Below are 19,354 nucleotides of genomic sequence, written 5' to 3' on the forward strand. Positions count from 1 at the left end.
GCACTGGCCCTCGGAGAGAGCACCCTACCCAAGCCCACGCCTCCACCCTCTCCAAATAACCCCAGTAACACCACCTAACCTTTGGGCCACTCAGGGGCAATTTAGCACGGCCAACATCTCCTCTCATCCTTCTCGGCTCTGGTGAATACCGGCACAATCACAGAATCCCTACAATGCAGAAGGAGGCCATTCTGCCCATCGAATCTACACCAACCCTCTGACACAGCACCCTATGTAAGCTCAGTCACCCGCCCTATCCCAACAACTCCTTAACCTAATCTAAACAATCTTTCTTGGACACTAAGGGGTAATTTAGCAGGACCATTCCACCTAGCCTGCACATCTTTGGACTGTGGAAGGAAACCGGAGCACCCGGAGGAAACCCACGCACACACGGGGAGAAACTGCCAACTCCACATAATCAGTCACACAAGGCCGGAATTTAACCCGGGTCACTGGCACTGTGAGGCAGCAGTGCTAACCACTGTGCCACAGTCAAACCAATCTCTCCTTGTAGGACAGTCCGGGAAACTCCCTATCAGCCAATTGACCCTCCACTGCACTCCCTCTCTGGCAACTATATCCTTTCTTAGTTAGGGAGACCGAAACTGTACGCAATACTCCTGGTGTGGTCTCACCAAGGCCTTGTGTAACTGCAGAAAGACATCTCCACTTCTGAACTCAAATCCCTCTTTCAATGAAGGCCAACATATCATTGGCCTTCTTAACTGCTTGCTGCACCCCCCTCTCCACTTTCAGTGACTGGTGTACAAGGACAGCCAGCTCCCTTTCTACATCCACATTCACCAACAAATCACTGTTTAAATCAGACACTTTCCATCAGGATTTTGTTACACCAACGTGCACAAATGTCAGAAATGACTGTGCTGTGCTCACCTAGAATGGCCACCATTAAGTAATTTAAAATGGCTGACTGCTGATCGTGGATTTTGTTTTGACAATATTCCCAGACAGACAGAGAGAGAAGCAGAAACAGACAGATGGAGAAACTAATAGAAGACATTTATTGGAGATTTTGAAACTCCATCAAACATGACCAGTAAAGGTACATCATGGGGTTAGATACAGATTCCTCTACACTGTCCCTGGCAAACACTCCCAGGACAGGTACATCACGGGGTTACATACGGAGTAAAGCTCCCTCTGCACTGTCCCCATCAAACACTCCCAGGACAGGTACAAAACGGTGTTACATATCGAGCAGGGCTCTCTCTACACTGTCCCCATCAAACACTCCCAGGACAAGTACAGCACGGGGTTAGATACAGAGTAAAGCTCCTGCTACACTGTCCCCATCAAACACACCCTGGACAGGTACAGTACGGGGTTAGATATAGAGTAAAGCTCCCTCCACACTGTCCCCATCAAACACTCCCAGGACAGGTACAGCACGGTGTTAGATACAGAGTAAAGCTCTCTCTACACTGTCCCCATCAAACACTCCCAGGACAGGTATAGCACGGGGTTAGAGACAGAGTAAAGCTCTCTCTACACTGTCCCCCATCAAACACTCCCAGGACAGGTACAGCACGGGGTTAGATACAGAGTAAAGCTCCCTCTACACTGTCCCCATCAAACACTCCCAGGACAGGTACAGCACGGGGTTAGAGACAGAGTAAAGCTCTCTCTACACTGTCCCCCATCAAACACTCCCAGGACAGGTACAGTACGGGGTTAGATATAGAGTAAAGCTCCCTCCACACTGTCCCCATCAAACACTCCCAGGACAGGTACAGCACGGTGTTAGATACAGAGTAAAGCTCTCTCTACACTGTCCCCATCAAACACTCCCAGGACAGGTATAGCACGTGGTTAGATACAGAGTAAAGCTCCCTCTGCACTGTCCCTCTCAAACACTCCCAGGACAGGTACAGCACGGGGTTAGATATCGAGCAGGGCTCTCTCTACACGAGACTGTTTCCATTTTCTCACATCATATTTGCTTCTTTTCCAATTCACTTTAATTCTGTGCCATCTCGTTCTTGATCTTCTTAATAGTGGGAACCGTTCCTCCCTGTCTACTCTGTCTGGCACCCCCAAGAATTTGAACACCTCTATCTAATCTCCTCTTGGCCATTTCTCTGCGTGGAGAACAGACCCAACCTCTCCAATCTAACCTCATCACTGAAGTGTCTCATTCCTGAACCATTCTTGTGAACCTCCTCTGCACTCGCTCCAGTGTGTTCACACTCTTCCTATCATGTGGCACCCAGAACTGTCCACAATATTCCAGCTGAGGTCTAACTAGTGTCTTGTATAACTTCAGCCTTACCTCCTCGCTCTTGTACCAATGCGGAAAATACTGAGCAGGTCAGGCAGCATCTGTGGATAGAGAAATAGAATCTTGGACCAGGGCGACTGGCAGATAGACAGATAGAGAAACGCCCACACACACAGTAACACACTTACCCTCACACAGACACCCTGCTCTAAACAGATAGAAAATGCGGCAGATCACTTCTCCATCAGTAAATGGAAGGAGATTAATTGGATTTCTCTTCAAAAATACCAGCTCACATTTAAAAAGAATGGGTGGGTGGGAGGGTTGGTGCTTCCCAATCTTTTGTACTGTTATTGGGCGGTGAATTTGGAGAAGATTGGGCAATGGTGGGGAGAGGAAGAAGCGGAATGGGTACAGGTGGTGGAAGCATCGTGTAAAGGGGCTAGTTCGCAGACTTCCGCTGCGGCTCCACTCCCATTTCCCCCGGGGAGGTTTACACAAAGACCGGTGCTGGCATCTTCCTTCAACATCTGGAGCAAGCTGAGACGCCATTTTGGTTTGGTAAACTTGACGGTGCGAGCCCCTATTTATGGAAACCCCCGATTCACCCCGGCGGCAAGACTGGATACAATATTTAAACAGTGGCATAAAGCTGGGCTGAGACAGGTTAAAGACTTGTTGTTGGAAAGTAGATTTGAAGAATTGAGGGAGAAACATAAAATGCAGAGGGAGGTGAAGTTTAATTATCTTCAATGATGAAACTTGGTGAAAAAGGAGTTGTCCTCGTTCGTTTGCCTACCAGAGAACAAGGTGCTGGATAAATTGCTCCTCCTAGCTGAGTTGGTGATGGGAGAATTACTAACATTTACAGGTGGCTGATGGACAGAAAGAAAGCAGCGATTGAAGAGATGAAACAAAAGTGGAAGGAAGAGTTGGATGTGGCGTTGGAATGGGAACGATGGAGTGAGATTATACCAGGGTCAATGTGACATCTTCATGTGCTCTGATGGGCTTGATACAATTCAAGGATGTACACAGGGGCCATATGACACAGGAACGAATGAGCAGATTCTTCACAGAGGAAGAAGATAAATGTGAGAGTGTAAAGGAGGACCAGTTAACCATGTCCACATCTTCTGGTCACGTCCACAATTCGTGGGCTTCTGGCTCTCGCTAATTAAAACACAAACAAAAGTTGTGGAGGTGGAAATATTACTGGGACCACATGTGGCAATTTCTGGGGTGTCGGAAGTACCGGGACTAATAGATGGGGACGGGGCCGATGTGGTGGCCTTTGCCACATTGATCGCCCGGAGGCTAATTTTATTGGAAGGGAAGTCAGAAGATCCGCCAAAAATATCAACATGGTTGAGGGATATTGCGGAATTCCTTAAACTTGAGAAACGAAAGTTAACCCTTTGTGCCTCAGATGGGGGTTTCTGGACGAGATGGAAGCTGTTCTTGTCTCTATTTACAGATCTGTTTGTTGCCAGTGGGTAAGGGGAGGGAACAGGGGGAAAGGTTTAATGGAAATCAAGGAATAAATGTCAAATGAGGAGAATAGTATTTTGTTTGTGTTGTGACTGACTGATTGTTTGTATGTTGTTATGTCCGTCCTCATCGGAATGAAAATATTTTCAAAAAACACAGCAACAGTGACCACACTTATTAAAAAGTAGCTCACGGACTGCAAAATGTTTGAAGGTCATGAGTTAAAAGTCTTAAACTTAAACGTGGGAATGAGGGAGTTAATTCATCCTTTCCACAGGGGACGTGGGAGAATTTTCCACCATGATCACATTTCTGATTGTGGAATCTTACTGTGCAATCAATATGTCTGCTGTCAGTTTGTACATGTTCAAGTAGAAAGAGAGCAAGAAATCCATCTTCAGAGACTCTGAACTTAATTTTGAAAGTGCCACCATTTTTGGGCTCTTCCTGTGCACAAGCTGCCTGCAGAATTCCCCAAATTAAAAACAAGGTGAGAGAGGAGAGTGAGGGGCGATTTAACAGAAAGCAGTTGGGGTTATCAAACTGACCGTTTTCATTGAATCCAAATTGTTTCATTATAAATTCTAATCTCATGAACTGACATCAGATGATTTCAGTGAAAAAATCCCATTGAACCTCCTTGTCTAATAAAATGATGTTGTTGCCGATGACCCTGTTTTCATTGAGGAATAAGCTTAACATCTCACAGTGTGAAAAAATCAAATTGAATCCAAATTTATAGAGCAGCTCATTGAAGAAATCTGTCTGTGAACAACATGTAAAATATGAAGTGAAACTTTGCAATGAGCTTTGTTTTTGTGGCCAGGAATCTTCTCTTAAAGACCCATCAAACACTCCCAGGACATGTACAGCACGGGGTTAGATAAAGAGTAATGCTCCCTCTACACAGTCACCATCAAACACTCCCAGGACAGGTACAGCATCGGGTTAGATAAAGAGTACAGCTCCCTATACACAGTCACCATCAAACACTTCTAGGATGCGTACAGCACGGGGTGACACAGAGTAAAGCTCCCTCTAGACTGTCCCCATCAAACACTCCCAAGACAGGTACAGCACAGGGTTAGATACAGAGTAAAGCTCCCTCTACACTGTCCCCATCAAACACTACAGGACAGGTACAGCACGAGGTTAGATAATGAATGAAGCTCCCTCTACACTGTCCCCATTGAACATTCCCAGGACAGGTACAGCATAGGGTTAGATAAAGAGTAAAGCTCCCTCTGGACTGTCCCCATCAAACACTCCTAGGATGGGTACAGCACGGGGTGATACAGAGTAAAGCTCCCTCTGGACTGTCCCCATCAAACACTCCCAAGACAGGTAAAGCACAGGGAGAGATACAGAGTAAAGCTCCCTCTACACTATCCACATCAAAAACCCCCAGGACAGGTACAGAACGGGGTTAGATACAGAGTAAAGCTCCCTCTACACTGTCCCCATCAAACACTCCCAGGACAGGTACAGCACGGTGTTAGATACAGAGTAAATCTCCCTCTACACTGTCCCCATCAAACACTCCCAGGAGAGGTACATAGGAACAGGAATGGGCCATCCAGCTGATCGAGCCTGCCTTCGCGACTAGACCACCTTAACAATAACCAATTTTAATAATCCGATACAAAGCCCTGGATGAATTTATTTCCTAGCAGCATCAGTAGCTGTAAATCCTGCTCTACACTGTGTCAGAAATATTACTGCATTTGAGAATGTCATTGTGAATATTACCTTGTGATATATAACCGTTCTCATCCATATCTCTATTGAGAACACATTAGCTCCTTTCCCAGTGATCACTGCAGTTGACCCCGTCACTGTTTATACTGTAAGCTCTTGTCCCAGTTAATACTACATTACACCATACTGCTGTGGACACTACAATTAACCCTTTTGGAGTGCTGACTACCATGTACCCAGGGTAAGAGCCTGTGGGACTACCATGTATAATAATCTTTATTGTCACAAGTAGGCTTACATTAACACAGCAATTAATTTACTGTGAAAAGCCCCTAGTCGCCACATTCCGGCGCCTGTTCGGGTACACAGAGGGAGCATTCAGAATGTCCAAATGACCTAACAGCACGTCTTTCAGACTTGTGGGAAGAAACCGGAGCTCCCGGAGGAAAACCACGCAGACACAGAGAGAACGTGCCGGGAATCGAACCCGGGACCCTGGAGCTGTAAAGCCACAGTGCTACCCACTGTGCTACCGTGCCGTGTAAAAAGTCACACACACAAACTCCCACCCCACCCCAGACACACAAACACGTGTACAGACAAACACAAACTCACACACAGACACAAACTCAGACAGGCTGGGTCAATACATCTTTCAAATGGAGCGAGATCCATTCTCCACCTTTAACTTGGAGAGGTGTATCTGGCCTGTGTGTGACCCAAGTCACACACGGACTCTGAACATCCTCACAACAGCTTGCGGACAGACTTTTCTAAAGCACTTTTCATAACCTTTGGGTATCACAAACTGCTTCACAGGCAATGGAGCCCATTTCAAATCTAGTCAGTGGTAATTTAGGAAAGGACCAGCGAATTTCAGAGAGACACACAGAAACAGGATGAGATTGTGCTGTACATGTTTCACAGCTGACACTGAGACACACACGAGATGTGCAATATCAATTATTATTCTGAAGCATGTGATTAAATCACCCTTAAACTAAATTCCAGTGTTTCAGAGTAAAGCTTTATCTGCACTGTCCATCAAACACTCACAACCCAAATGCTGTCTGGGCTTAAATACTGTCCTCTCCAAAGAATTTTTCATTCCAGACAGTTATTTTTATTTTTTGGAAAAGCAGAACTCAAATTGCACCGAATCCCAGGGTGGACTCTTGTTTATTTCAGCCCTTCACATTTAAACATGAAGTTTAAGCTCCGATTAAAGGTGTCTGCCTGTCTCTGTTTGTATATTCTCTGTTACTGTTGTTTTGTCACTTGTCTGAAGTATTTGAATAATCGGCCTTGGTTAATCAATCCTTTCTCTCAGCACATGGAAGTTGTGAATCTTCAAGGCTGTCAGTCTGATATAGATAACAAAAAGCTACATCCTTTGATCAATCCATTCCCCAACCCTAAATAGATATCACACATTTCCATAATGCAGGAATATCTCCATCAAAACTTGCAATCAGTTCCCAATACTCTTGTTAACACTTGCCTGTATAACCTAAATTCCACTGACAGATTCCGAAAGCTGCACAGAAAAATGACTGGTTATTTTAAACTTTGAAACAAAACTATTTGAACTTGTGTTTCAATCCTATTATACAGAAATGTTGTCCTGTGGGCTGACAGTTTCTCAGTAAGACTGAAACATTGAGGTACGCCTCGCACTGCACTTGACAACATTTGTGGCACTTCCAAAATCTACCATACATTGCTGTCTGTATTGTGTGAATCTAGCTGTGAAATATCTGTACAGTTTAAACTTCCACCGTTTCTGTCTTCTCATCGTTTATAAAGATCACGGTTCTATCCTTTTTAATTCTAAAGCACATCATCGAAACATTTCCCAACACTGAAACACGTCCACCAGTTCAGTCTACCGCCAAAACGATAATATCTCCCTGCAATTTGATGTTTCCAGCTATGTTGCTTACAACGCTGTCTAATGTTTGGTGTCATTGGAAAACTGGGATGTGTAGCATTCTATCAAATGGTCTTAAATGGCTAATATATATGTATGTGTGTGCGCCAATGTGTGTGTACACGCATGTGTCTATGCATGCATGTGTGTGTGTGTGTGTGTATGTATCTGTTGCCGTGTATGTACCAGTCAGTGTGTGCACGCACATGTGTGTGTGTGTGTGTATCTGTGAACTTGTGTGTGTATACGCATTTAAGTCTCAAAGGAAAATATGAGCATGTGTAGGCGATGTGGCCCATCGAGTCTGCTCCACCATTCAAACAGATCCTGGCACGCACAGACGCACGCACACACACACACACATTCCTATTGTATTATACACAGTCGATTTGTGTCTGGAACATGCTCAATGATTGAGCTTCCACAACCCTCTGGAACAGAGAATTCCAAGATTCTCCACCCTCTCAATGAAGAAATTCCTCCTCATCTCAGTCTGCAATGGTCTACCCCTGATTCTGAGCATTCATGTCAAGAGGGCGAGAATACAAGACAAGGGATGTACTTCTGAGGCTGTATAAGGCTCTGGTCAGACGCCATTTGGAGTATTGTGAGCAGTTTTAGGCCCAGTATCGAAGGAAGGATGTGCTGCCTTGGAAAGGGTCCAGTGGAGGTTCACAAGAATGTTCCCTGGAATGAAGAACTTGTCGTATGAGGAATGGTTGAGGACACTGCGTCTGTACTCGTTGGAGTTTAGAAGGATGAGGGGGGGTCTTATTGAAACTTACAGGATACTGCGAGGCCTGGATAGAGTGGACGTGGAGAGGATGTTTCCACTTGTAGGAAAAACTAGAAGCAGAGGATACCATCTCAGAGTAAAGGGACGATCCTTTAAAACAGAGATGAGGAGGAATTTCTTCAGCCAGAGGGCGGTGAATCTGTGGAACTCTTTGCCGCAGAAGGCTGTGGAGGCCAAATCACTGAGTATCTCTAAGACAGAGATAGATCGGTTCTTGATCAATAAGGGGATCAGGGGTTATGGAGAGAAGGCAGGAGAATGGGAATTAGAAAAATATCAGCCATGATTGAATGGCGAAGCAGACTCGATGGGCCGAGTGGCCTAATTCTGCTTCAATGTCTTATGGTCTTATGGTTTGAGACTGTGCCCCCTCCCCCTGGGTCTAATCTCACCAGTCAGAGAACATCTGACCTACATCTATCTTGTGATACCCCGTATGAATTGTGTATGTTTCAAGATCACCTCTCATTTTTCGGGAACACAGGTACATTTTCCTCAATCTCTCCTCATCAGACAACTTCACCATCCCAGGGATTCGTCTGGTGAATCTCCATTACACCCCTTCTACAGCAAGTATATCCTTCCTTAGATATGGAGAACAAAAATCCACACAATGGTCCAGGTGTGTTGTGACCAAGGCTCTGTACAATTGCAGCAAGTCATCTTAACCCCAATACTAATAACCCTGAGCGATGAAAGTTAACGTACCATTGGCCTTCCTGATTGCTTAATGTACCCGCACGCTAGCGTTTAGTGACCCATGAATAAGGATTTAGATACAGAGTAAAGCTCCCTCTACACTGACCCATCAAACACTCCCAGGACAGGTACAGCACGGGGTTAGATACAGAGTAAAGCTCCCTCTAGACTGTCCCCATCAAACACTCCCAGGACAGGTACAGCACGGGGTTAGATACAGAGTAAAGCTCCCTCTACACTGTCCCCATCAAACACTACCAGGACAGGTACAGCACGGGGTTAGATACAGAGTAAAGCTCCCTCTACACTGTCCCCATCAAACACTCCCAGGACAGGTACAGCACGGGGTTAGATACAGAGTAAAGCTCCCTCTACACTGTCCCCATCAAACACTCCCAGGACAGGTACAGCACGGGGTTAGATACAGAGTAAGGTTTCCTCTACACTGTCCCCATCAAACACTCCCAGGACAGGTACAGCACGGGGTTAGATACAGAGTAAAGCTCCCTCTACACTGTCCCCATCAAACACTCCCAGAACAGGTACAACACGGGGCTAGATACAGAGTAAGGTTTCCTCTACACTGTCTCCATGATCACTCCCAAGACATGGCAGAGGCAGTACAACGTGGAAATCACCATCCCTGTGTGTAGTCTGAACAGCGCTGTTGGAATGTGATACAGAGAATCATAGAATATACATTGCAGGAGTAGGCCATTTGGCCCATCGAGTCTGCACTGGCCCTCGGAGAGAGCACCCTACACAAGCCCACGCCTCCACCCTCTCCAAATAACCCCAGTAACACCACCTACCCTTTGGGCCACTCAGGGGCAATTTAGCACGGCCAACATCTCCTCTCATCCTTCTCGGCTCTAGTGAATAACGGCACAATCACAGAATCCCTACAATGCAGAAGGAGGCCATTCTGCCCATCGAATCTACACCAACCCTCTGACACAGCACTCTATGTAAGCTCAGTCACCCGCCCTATCCCGATAACTCCTTAACCTAATCTAAACAATCTTTCTTGGACACTAAGGGGTAATTTAGCAGGACCATTCCACCTAACCTGCACATCTTTGGACTGTGGAAGGAAACCGGAGCACCCGGAGGAAACCCACGCACACACGGGGAGAAACTGCCAACTCCACATAATCAGTCACACAAGGCCGGAATTTAACCCCGGTCACTGGCACTGTGAGGCAGCAGTGCTAACCACTGTGCCACAGTCAAACCAATCTCTCCTTGTAGGACAGTCCGGTAACCTCCCTATCAGCAAATTGACCCTCCACTGCACTCCCTCTCTGGCAACTATATCCTTTCTTAGTTAGGGAGGCCGAAACTGTATGCAATACTCCTGGTGTGGTCTCACCAAGGCCTTGTGTACCTGCAGAAAGACATCTCCACTTCTGAACTCAAATCCCTCTTTCAATGAAGGCCAACATATCATTGGCCTTCTTAACTGCTTGCTGCACCCCCCTCTCCACTTTCAGTGACTGATGTACAAGGACAGCCAGCTCCCTTTCTACATCCACATTCACCAACAAATCATTGTTTAAATCAGACACTTTCCATCAGGATTTTGTTATACCAACGTGCACAAATGTCAGAAATGACTGTGCTGTGCTCACCTAGAATGGCCACCATTAAGTAACTTAAAATGGCTGACTGCTGATCGTGGATTTTGTTTTGACAATATTCCCAGACAGACAGAGAGAGAAGCAGAAACAGACAGATGGAGAAACTAATAGAAGACATTTGAGATTTTGAAACTCCATCAAACATGATCAGTAAAGGTACATCATGGGGTTAGACACAGATTCCTCTACACTGTCCCTGGCAAACACTCCCAGGACAGGTACATCACGGGGTTACATACGGAGTGAAGCTCCCTCTATATTGTCCCCCATCAAACACTCCCAGGACAGGTACAGCACGGGGTTAGATACAGAGTAAAGCTCCCTCTACACTGTCCCCATCAAACAATCCCAGGACAGGTACAGCACGGGGTTAGATATAGAGAAAAGCTCCCTCCAAACTGTCCCCATCAAACACTCCCAGGACAGATACAGCACGGGGTTAGATACAGAGTAAAGCTCCCTCTACACTGTCCCCATCAAACACTCCCAGGACAGATACAGCACGGGGTTAGATACAGAGTAAAGCTCCCTCTACACTGTCCCCATCAAACATTAGACACACAGATTGCGAGGGACACACAGATTGCGAGGGACGCAAAATGAAAATTGAAATCGCTTATTGTCACAAGTAGGCTTCTGTGCTACATTACTGCGCCTGTTCGCGGAGGCTGTTACGGGACACACAGAGAGTGAGGGCGAGGGACACACGGTGGGCGGGGGACCACAGCGAGAGCGGGGGACCACAGCGAGAGCGGGGGACCACAGCGAGAGCGGGGGACCACAGCGAGAGCGGGGGACCACAGCGAGAGCGGGGGACCACAGCGAGAGCGGGGGACCACAGCGAGAGCGGGGGACCACAGCGAGAGCGGGGGACCACAGCGAGAGCGGGGGACCACAGCGAGAGCGGGGGACCACAGCGAGAGCGGGGGACCACAGCGAGAGCGGGGGACCACAGCGAGAGCGGGGGACCACAGCGAGAGCGGGGGACCACAGCGAGAGCGGGGGACCACAGCGAGAGCGGGGGACCACAGCGAGAGCGGGGGACCACAGCGAGAGCGGGGGACCACAGCGAGAGCGGGGGACCACAGCGAGAGCGGGGGACCACAGCGAGAGCGGGGGACCACAGCGAGAGCGGGGGACCACAGCGAGAGCGGGGGACCACAGCGAGAGCGGGGGACCACAGCGAGAGCGGGGGACCACAGCGAGAGCGGGGGACCACAGCGAGAGCGGGGGACCACAGCGAGAGCGGGGGACCACAGCGAGAGCGAGGGACACAGAGAGAGCGAGGGACACAGAGAGAGCGAGGGACACAGCGAGAGCGAGGGACACAGCGAGAGCGAGGGACACAGCGAGAGCGAGGGACAGAGAGAGAGAGGGTACATAGAGAAAGAGGGACACAGAGAGCGGGAGGGACACAGAGAGCGGGAGGGACACAGAGAGCGAGGGACACAGCGAGAGCGAGGGACACAGCGAGAGCGAGGGACACAGCGAGAGCGAGGGACAGAGAGCGAGGGACAGAGAGCGAGGGACAGAGAGCGAGGGACAGAGAGCGAGGGACAGAGAGCGAGGGACAGAGAGCGAGGGACAGAGAGAGAGAGGGTACATAGAGAAAGAGGGACACAGAGAAAGAGGGACACCGAGAAAGGACAGAGAGAGGGACAGAGAAAGAGGGACAGAGAGAGAGAGAGGGACACAGCGAGAGAGGGACACAGCGAGAGAGAAAAAGAGGGGGACACATGGAGGGAGAGGGACACAAGGAGGGAGAGGGACACAGAGAGCGAGGGAAAGAGAGAGAGCGAGGGACAGAGGGAGAGCGAGGGACAGAGGGAGAGCGAGGGACAGAGAGAGAGCGAGGGACAGAGAGAGAGCGAGGGACAGAGAGAGAGCGAGGGACACAGAGAGAGCGAGGGACACAGAGAGAGCGAGGGACACAGAGAGAGCGAGGGACACAGAGAGAGCGAGGGACACAGAGAGAGCGAGGGACACAGAGAGAGCGAGGGACACAGAGAGAGCGAGGGACACAGAGAGAGCGAGGGACACAGAGAGAGCGAGGGACAGAGAGAGAGCGAGGGACAGAGAGAGAGCGAGGGACAGAGAGAGAGCGAGGGACAGAGAGAGAGAGAGATAGAGGGACAGAGAGAGACCGAGGGACAGAGAGAGAGAGAGAGAGATAGAGGGACACAGCGAGTGAGGGGGTCACAGCGAGAGAGGGGGACAGAGCGAGAGAGGGACACAATGAGAGATAGTGGGACACAATGAGAGAGAGAAGGACACAGCGAGAGAGAGAAGGACACAGCGAGAGAGAGAAGGACACAGCGAGAGAGAGAAGGACACAGCGAGAGAGAGAAGGACACAGCGAGAGAGAGAAGGACACAGCGAGAGAGAGAAGGACACAGCGAGAGAGAGAAGGACACAGCGAGAGAGAGAAGGACACAGCGAGAGAGAGAAGGACACAGCGAGAGAGAGAAGGACACAGCGAGAGAGAGAAGGACACAGCGAGAGAGAGAAGGACACAGCGAGAGAGAGAAGGACACAGCGAGAGAGAGAAGGACACAGCGAGAGAGTGAGGGACACACCAAGAGTGAGGGGGACACAGCGAGAGCGAGGGGGACACAGCGAGAGCGAGGGGGACACAGCGAGAGCGAGGGACACAGCGAGAGCGAGGGACACAGCGAGAGCGAGGGACACAGCGAGAGCGAGGGACACAGCGAGAGCGAGGGACACAGCGAGAGCGAGGAACACAGCGAGAGCGAGGGACACAGAGAGAGCGAGGGACACAGAGAGAGCGAGGGACACAGAGAGCGAGGGACACAGAGAGAGAGTGAGAGAGGGACACAGCGAGCGAGAGGGGGACAGAGCGAGCGAGGGACACAGAGAGAGCAAGGGACACAGAGAGAGCAAGGGACACAGAGAGAGCAAGGGACAGAGAGAGAGCAAGGGACAGAGAGAGAGCAAGGGACAGAGAGAGAGCAAGGGACAGAGAGAGAGCGAGGGACAGAGAGAGAGCGAGGGACAGAGAGAGAGCGAGGGACAGAGAGAGAGAGAGAGAGAGAGGGACACAGGAAGAGAGAGAGAGGGACACAGCAAGAGAGAGAGAGGGACACAGCAAGAGAGAGAGAGGGACACAGCAAGAGAGAGAGAGGGACACAGCAAGAGAGAGAGAGGGACACAGCAAGAGAGAGAGAGGGACACAGCGTGAGAGAGGGGTCACAGCGAGAGTGAGCGGGACACAGTGACAGAGTGGGGGACAAAGCGAGAGAGAGAGGGACACAGCGAGAGAGAGAGGGACACAATGAGAGAGAGTGGGACACAGCGAGAGAGATGGACACAGCGAGGGAGTGAGGGACACACCAAGAGTGAGGGGGACAGAGAGAGCGTGGGGGACAGAAAGAGCGAGTGAGACAGAGAGGGACACAGCGAGAGAGAGGGGGACACAGCGAGAGACGGACACAGCGAGAGAAACAGAGAGAGGGGGACACATAGAGGGAGAGGGACACAGAGAGAGTGACACAGATAGAAAAAAGTATGCAGTGAAAGAGAGGGATAGAGTGAGATGGAACGACACAGGAAGAGACAGGGACACAGAGGGAGAGAGGGATACAGAGAGGGACAGAGAGAGGTGGGCACACAGACAGAGTGAGGGAAACACAGAAAGAGGTACACAGCGGGTCAGGATCTGAGGTTTCGGGGACGCGAGTGGGTCAGGATGTGAGGGTTAGGAGACATGAGGGTGTGATGGTGTGAGGGTGCCAGGACGTGAGGCAGTCAGGACATTGGGGTTATCAAACTGACCGTTTTCATTGAATCAAAATTGTTTCGTTATAAATTCTAATCTCAGGAATTGACATCAGTGGATTTCAGTGAAAAATCCCATTGAACCCCCTTGTCTAATAAAATGATGTTGTTGCCGATGACCCTGTATTGATTCAGGAATAAACTTTACATCTCACAGTGAGAAAAAATCAAATTGAATCCATATTTATAGAGCAGCTCATTGAAGAAATCTGTCTGTGAACAACATGTAAAATATGAAGTGAAACTTTGCAATGAGCTTTGTTTTTGTGGCCAGCAATCTTCTCTCAAAATGGAGGCAGAAATGAAGTTGTGTTTAACTCACATTCTGTGATTTCTTGCTGGTTTTTACTCATTCTATGGAAAGCCTTCCTCGGGTGACAGTCGAATAGTCATTCCAAATACGTCAGAAATTCAGAGGGAAACAAATGTCAAACAAAGACAGAAATAACGACAGGACAGAATCTGTTGTTGACTGCTGAATTAACATAACCATAGACAGGACAAGTGTCTTCCTTAGCAGACACAGGAAACACACCGAGGGGGACATTCCTCACAGTAAGTCGGGGGTGGGGTCTGCACACAGGTCACTGAGGAGATCTCAGTCCAAACTGTTTCCAATCATTTCCCAAATGTTTGACAATATTTGTGGCTCTTCCAAAATTCAAGATACTTTGTTGTCTGTATTCTGTGAATCCAGCTGTAAAATATCTTTACTTCAATGTCTTTTCCCCAACACTATCCCCATATCCCTTTATGTCAATGGGATTTAGAAATCAGTCAATTTCTGCTTTAAACTTAGTCAATATCTTTCCATCTTTGAGAGGGGAGAAATCACCAGGAATGTGGGATTTGAACTCCAGGGTTAGGTTGGAGAAACAAGGCTCGTTCAGACCCTATTGAAGCAATCTCTCCTCCTAGGACAGTCCGGCAACCTCCCTATCAGCCAACTGACCCTCCGCTGCACTCCCTCTCTGGCAACTATATCCTTCCATGGTAGGGAGACCAAAAACTGTACACAGTACTCCAGGTGTGGTCTCACCAAGGCCCAGTATAACTGCAGTAAGACTTCTCCACTTCTGAACTCAAATCCCTCTTGCAATGAAGGCCAACATATCATTGGTCTTCTTAACTGCTTGCTGCACCCCCCTCTCCACTTTCAGCGACTGGTGTACAAGCTCCATTTGTACATCCACATTGCCCAACATATCACTGTTTAAATACGACTCTTTCCTTCAGTTATTGTTTGACACTAACTTGGACAACTGTCCGAATTGTCTCAGTGTTGTGCTCACATAAAATGGCCACCGTTAAGTAACTTAAAATGGCTGACTGCTGATCGTGGATTTGTTTAGACAGATTCCCAGAGAGAGAGATAGAGAGTTGCAGAGACAGAGAAGATGGGGAGACTAACAGAATATATTAATTCAAGATTCAGAATCTCCATCAAACACTGTTAGCCAAAGTACATCATGGGGTTAGATACAGATTACACATCCCTATAAACTGTCCCCAACAAACCCTCCCAGGGCAGCTACAGTACCATGGAATATACAGAGTAAAGCTTCCTCTACACTGTCCCCATCAAACACTCCCCAGGACAGGTACAGCACGGGGTTAGATACAGAGTAAAGCTTCCTCTACACTGTCCCCATCAAACACTGCCAGGGCAGATACAGTACCATGATATATTCGGACTAAAGCTCCCTCTGCACTGTACCCATCAAACACTGCCTGGACAGGTACAGCACGGGGTTAGATACAGAGTAAATCTCCCTCTACACTGTCCCCATCAAACACTCCCAGCACAGGTACAGCACGGGGTTAGATACAGAGTAAAGCTCCTCTACACTGTCCCCATCAAACACTCCCAGGGCAGGTCCAGCACGGGTTTAGATACCGAGTAAAGCTCCGTCAACACTGTCCCCATCAAACACACCCAGGACAGGTACAGCACAGGTTTAGATACAGAGTAAAGCTCCCTCTACACTGTCCCCATCAAACACTCCCAGGACAGGGACAGCACGTGGTTAGATACAGAGCAAAGCTCCCTCTACACTGTCCCCATCAAACACTCCCAGGACAGGTGCAGCACGGGGTTAGATACAGAGTAAAGCTCCCTCTACACTGTCCCCATCAAACACTCCCAGGACAGGTGCAGCATGGGGTTAGATACAGAGTAAAGCTCACTCTACACGGAACCTCTCAAACACTCCCAGGACAGGTACAGCACGATGTTAGATACAGAGTAAAGCTCCCTCCACGTTGTCCCCATCAAACACTCCCAGGACAGGTACAGCATGGGGTTAGATACAGAGTAAAGCTTCCTCTACACTGTCCCCATCAAACACTCCCAGGACAGGTACAGCACGGGGTTAGATACAGAGTAAAGCTCCCTCTACACTGTCCCCATCAAACACTCCCAGGACAGGTATAGCATGGGGTTAGATACAGAGTAAAGCTCCCACTACAGTGTCCCCATCAAACTCTCCCAGGACAGGTACAGCACGGGGTTAGATACAGAGTAAAGCTCCCTCTACACTGTCCCCATCAAACACTACCAGGACAGGTGCAGCACGGGCTAAATACAGAGTAAAGCTCCCTCTACACTGTCCCCATCAAACATTCCCAGGACAGGTACAGCACGGGGTTAGATACAGAGTAAATCTCCCTCTACACTGTCCCCACCAAACACTCCCAGGACAGGTACAGCACGGGGTTAGATACAGAGTAAAGCTCCCTCTACACTGTCCCTCTCAAACACTCCCAGGACAGGTACAGCACAGGGTTAGATACAGAGTAAAGCTCCATCTACACTGTCCCCATCAAACACTCCCAGGACAGGGACAGCACGGGGTTAGATATCGAGCAGGGCTCTCTCTACACTGTCCCCATCAAACACTCCCAGGACAGGTACAGCACGGGGTCAGATATCGAGCAGGGCTCTCTCTACACTATACTGTTTCCATTTTCTCACATCAGGGGCGGGGGGGTCGGAGAATCGCCGGGGGCTGGCGTGAATCCCGCCCCTGCTGGTTGCCGAAGTCTCCGGCACCGGAGATTCGGCGGGGGCGGGAATCGCGCCGCGCCGGTTGGCGGGCCCCCCTGCTCGATTCTCCAGCCCGGATGGGCCGAAGTCCCGCCGCTAAAATGCCTGTCCTGCCAGCGTAAATTGAACCACCTACCTTACCGGCGGGACAAGGCGGCGCGGGCGGGCTCCGGGGTCCTAGTGGTGGGCGCGGGGCGATCTGGCCCCGGGGGGTGCCCCCACGGTGGCCTGGCCTGCGATCGGGGCCCACCGATCCGCGGGTGGGCCTGTGCCGTGGGGGCACTCTTTCCCTTCCGCCTCCGCCCCGGTCTCCACCATGGCGGAGGCAGAAGAGGCTCCCTGCGCTGCACAAGCGTGGGAAACTGTCAGCGGCCGCTGACGCTCCCGCGCATGCGCCGCCCGGAGATGTCATTTCCGCGCCAGCTGGCGGGGCACCAAAGGCATTTTCTGCCAGCTGGCGGGGCGGAAATTCCTCCGGCGCCGACCTAGCCCCTCAATGTTGGGGCTCGGCCCCCAAAGATGCGGAGCATTCTGCACCTTTGGGGCGGCGCGATGCCCGTCTGATTTGCGCCGTTTTGGGCGCCAGTTGGCAGACACCGCGCCGTTTCCGGAGAATTTCGCCCCACATTTGCTTCTTTTCCAATTCCCTTTAATTCTGTGCCATCTCGTTCTTGAGCTTCTTAATAGTGGGATCCATTTCTCCCTGTCTACTCTGTCCGGCACCCCCAAGAATTTGAACACCTCTATCAAATCTCCTCTTGGCCATTTCTCTGTGTGGAGAACAGACCCAACCTCTCCAATCTAACCTCATCACTGAAGTTTCTCATTCCTGAACCATTCTTGTGAACCTCCTCTGCACTCACTCCAGTGTGTTCACACCCTTCCTATCATGTGGCACCCAGAACTGTCCACAATATTCCAGCTGAGGTCTAACTAGTGTCTTGTATAACATCAGCCTTACCTCCAAGCTCTTGTACCAATGCGAAAAATACCGAGCAGGTCAGGCAGCATCTGTGGAGAGAGAAATAGAATCTTGGAACAGGGCGACTGGCAGATAGACAGAGAGAGAAACGTCCACACACACAGTAATACACTTACCCTCACACAGACACCCTGCTCTAAACAGATAGAAAATGCGGCAGATCACTTCTCCATCAGTAAATGGAAGGAGATTAATTGGATTGCTCTTCAAAAATACCAGCTCACATTTAAAAAGAATGGGTGGGTGGGAGGGTTGGTGCTTCCCAATCTTTTGTATTGTTATTGGGCGGTGAATTTGGAGAAGATTGGGCAATGGTGGGGAGAGGAAGAAGCGGAATGGGTACAGGTGGTGGAAGCATCGTGTAAAGGGGCTAGTTTGCAGACTTCCGCTGCGGCTCCACTCCCATTTCCCCCGGGGAGGTTTACACAAAGCCCGGTGCTGGCATCTTCCTTCAACATCTGGAGCAAGCGGAGACGCCATTTTGGTTTGGTAAACTTGACGGTGCCAGCCCCTATTTATGGAAACCCCCGATTCACCCCGGCGGCAAGACTGGATACAATATTTAAACAGTGGCATAAAGCTGGGCTGAGACAGGTTAAAGACTTGTTGTTGGAAAGTAGATTTGAAGAATTGAGGGAGAAACATAAAATGCAGAGGGAGGTGAAGTTTAATTATCTTCAATGATGAAACTTGGTGAAAAAGGAGTTGTCCTCGTTCGTTTGCCTACCAGAGAACAAGGTGCTGGATAAATTGCTCCTCCCAGCTAAGTTGATGATGGGAGTATTACTAACATTTACAGGTGGCTGATGGACAGAAAGAAAGCAGCGATTGAAGAGATGAAACAAAAGTGGAAGGAAGAGTTGGATGTGGCGTTGGAATGGGGACGATGGAGTGAGATTATACCAGGGTCAATGCGACATCTTCATGTGCTCGGATGGGCTTGATACAATTCAAGGATGTACACAGGGGCCATATGACACAGGAACGAATGAGCAGATTCTTCACAGAGGAAGAAGATAAATGTGAGAGTGTAAA

At 49.3% G+C, this 19,354-nt stretch overlaps 1 long non-coding RNA gene across 1 annotated transcript in view; it reads right to left on the reverse strand.

Moving 5' to 3' along the window:
- Window positions 1-2,002: 2,002 nt before the first annotated feature.
- LOC140406707 (uncharacterized) overlaps window positions 2,003-19,354 on the reverse strand; it is an 84,435-nt gene continuing 67,083 nt past the window's right edge. Inside the window, exons 8-9 of the long non-coding RNA XR_011939251.1 lie at window positions 18,299-18,348; window positions 2,003-2,343 (exon numbers count right to left, since the gene is read on the reverse strand). This is a non-coding gene — a long non-coding RNA (uncharacterized lncRNA). The remainder of the gene's footprint in view (window positions 2,344-18,298; window positions 18,349-19,354) is intronic.

The sequence above is a fragment of the Scyliorhinus torazame genome, unplaced genomic scaffold, assembly GCF_047496885.1.
Source record: "Scyliorhinus torazame isolate Kashiwa2021f unplaced genomic scaffold, sScyTor2.1 scaffold_800, whole genome shotgun sequence".
Classification (NCBI taxonomy): domain Eukaryota; kingdom Metazoa; phylum Chordata; class Chondrichthyes; order Carcharhiniformes; family Scyliorhinidae; genus Scyliorhinus; species Scyliorhinus torazame.